A 2587-nucleotide genomic window follows, 5' to 3' on the forward strand; every position below is an offset into this window, starting at 1 on the left:
CCCCTGCATCGGCAGGCGGACTCTCAACCACTGCGCCACCAGGGAAGCCCAACAGCCGGATTCTTAACCACTGCGTCACCAGGAAAGTCCTCGGGTTCCCGCCTTGATGAAGCCACCAGCAATAGGTGCCAACTGTGGGCAGCCCCACAGAGGAATGGTCCGTAGGAGAGGAATGAGGGCAGCCACCCCAAGGAAGCCCTCGGGGCTTTCTCCTGTCTTTAGTATCTGCAGTCTCACCTCAGAAGGCAGGCTTTAGAAAAAAAAAGACCATTAATACTGCTTGTTTGTGGAGCTTATTTTGAAAACATGTATATGATGAGAAGGTCTATGTACTGAATTTGGTCTTTCGTTTAACTGTCTTTTAGCATTTTCTTCAACTTCTCTGGTAAATATAGCTCTACTTTGAGAATAACTGAGATGCCCTTGTTTCCTTTCATTCATCTCTGTTGTGACTTTTTAAACATTAAGAGGGAAACATGGACACCATTTCCCAGTAACCTGTTTCTGTCATGCGATACCTTCATCTTTAGAGTTAGGTTAAAATGATAAAATAACCGAGTTTGTCAGGCTATTTATTACCCTGAATGTAAATATGCTTGTGTTTATTGATTTATCTGATTATGCCTGTTATTTTATACCTGTAGCTAAATGTGGCATTGTTCAGTTTGGGGTATGGTATTTCACACAAAATGGATGTTGGAGACTTTACGTAAATGGGCTCGATGGAAAATTCCTATTTCCTGTGTTCTGGCTAACCATTTGCTTTCTCTTTTTCTGTCTTCTCCAGGTTTTGCGGACATTTTCATAGACTCAGATGAGACTGTGATGGCCACCCCGAGGGGCCAGTGCTGATACGTTTCCCAGCCCCAGTCATTGTTCATCCTGACATCATTTCCAATCTCAATATCTAAATGCCACAGTGCTCTTGGGGCAAGTTGGGCTGGGAACCAGTGTTGCCTTGTACGGTAAGTTTGTGTATGTGTATTTGAGCCTGTGTATATCCCCATGAATTAATGGTGATGCCTCAGAGGTGGTGAGACAGATACATTTTCGCAGAATTGGCATTGCTGTGTTGTATGTAGCTTGTGGAAAAAAGAATTTGGAGTCACTTTTTTTGATTAAGGTTACACCCATCTAACAAGTCAAAAGTATTAGCATTAAAACTAAAAAAAAAAAGAAAAAAGAAAAAGCAGGTACCTATCTTTTTCCCCCTGTGAATTGCCCTCAGGATCTTTTAAATTTATTCCTGAGCTTTGCCATCTTTAGATGGGATTATGTTTGAAAAAGGCAATCCCAGCTTCAAAATCTTAACTTCAAAACAATGATATATTTTGTTTCTAGTTTGGATAATCTTTTAAAAAGCAAAATAAATACAGTCAAAATAATAATCTTTCTAAATCAAAGATCATCTTTTATTTGTTGCAAAACTTTCCTGTTTAGTCTCCTGTGTTAGGGGTATTTGTGTGTGACTTGGCAAAACGCTTTTCATGGGTTTGTAAAGATTTAGCAAAAACTTTCAGAACTTTGCCTCAGTTTAATCTTAGCTCTTTCTCCCCAACCCCCCTATCCTGTCTTCAGGCTCAGCCTCCAGTAGGAAAAAAACAGGCTTGAAACCAAGCCCTCCCACTGGAATCTAATTTTAAATTTGCAATCTGTTGTCCTGTGATTTTTGCTTCAAATTTAACTTTGAAATAAATACATTTCATCCTTTCTTTTGCAGTTTTGGAGGTCTGTTTTCAAGTCATAGAAGGGTAATCATTACGTTTATTTTAATAAGTTTTTAAATACCTCAGGGGTGAAAAATTTTATTAATAATAATCATAGTTTCTATACATCATTAGATGCCTTATGCTTGGATTTCACAATGCCCTTATCAGCAAGAGAAAGCTTGCTTTAATAGTTAACTTTTGACTTGAATATAAGTTGGGTCATCTTGCGCCCACTAATGGGCTCTAATATTTTATATTTTTGGAATACCTTTATTATAGGCAATCTGAGTGATGAGCATTCCCATTGAGAAGAGCTGTACGAAAACTTTAATTTATTTAAATGGCCAGTATAATAACAAGTAAGGCATGGTCCCTGCCACTGGGAGATTATAATAAAATGCGTGGGGTCTACATACAAAGCAAGACAAGCGTGTCAGTGTACAAGTAACCATGCCACAGACACGATGTGAGGAGGTCGAGCAAAGTGCCATTGGAACATAGAGAAAGAGTGATTAAATTCCAGCTCCATAGTATTTTCTTTATCTTAGGTAATTTTCTGGAGCCATCTGTTTTAAGTTTGGGTTTGGTGTTGTTTAATTGTAGCTGTCAGTGTGGTGCCCCCATCCTTACTCTCTTCAATTATCCAAGAAACCTGGGAACTTAAAGCATTTATTTATTTATTTTCTTTCCTTAAAATGAATTGCAGGTTTAGTGTAACTTTGGAAAATACAATAAACAAAGTATAATTTTGAAAATTAAAATTGTCCATAATCACTCTATCGAGGATAGTAACTTAAAAATACTTTATACGTCTGTATGTTCCTTCTCTCTCTCTCTCTCTCTCTCTCTCTCTCTCTCTCTCTCTCTCTCTCTCTCTC

The 2587-nt window shown here is 38.2% G+C and overlaps 1 protein-coding gene across 2 annotated transcripts in view; it reads left to right on the plus strand.

Annotated features, from left to right (window-relative positions):
* Window positions 1-786: 786 nt before the first annotated feature.
* The window catches only part of TIAM1 (TIAM Rac1 associated GEF 1), a 149296-nt gene continuing 147495 nt past the window's right edge, over window positions 787-2587 (plus strand). Inside the window, exon 1 of one of the 2 annotated variants that reach the window (XM_007447422.1) lies at window positions 787-965. The gene's annotated coding sequence lies outside the window, so the exon portion shown is untranslated. The remainder of the gene's footprint in view (window positions 966-2587) is intronic. The other variant, XM_007447423.1, reaches the window with a different exon arrangement.

This window comes from Lipotes vexillifer, unplaced genomic scaffold (assembly GCF_000442215.2).
Source record: "Lipotes vexillifer unplaced genomic scaffold, Lipotes_vexillifer_v1.1 scaffold689, whole genome shotgun sequence".
Taxonomy (NCBI): domain Eukaryota; kingdom Metazoa; phylum Chordata; class Mammalia; order Artiodactyla; family Lipotidae; genus Lipotes; species Lipotes vexillifer.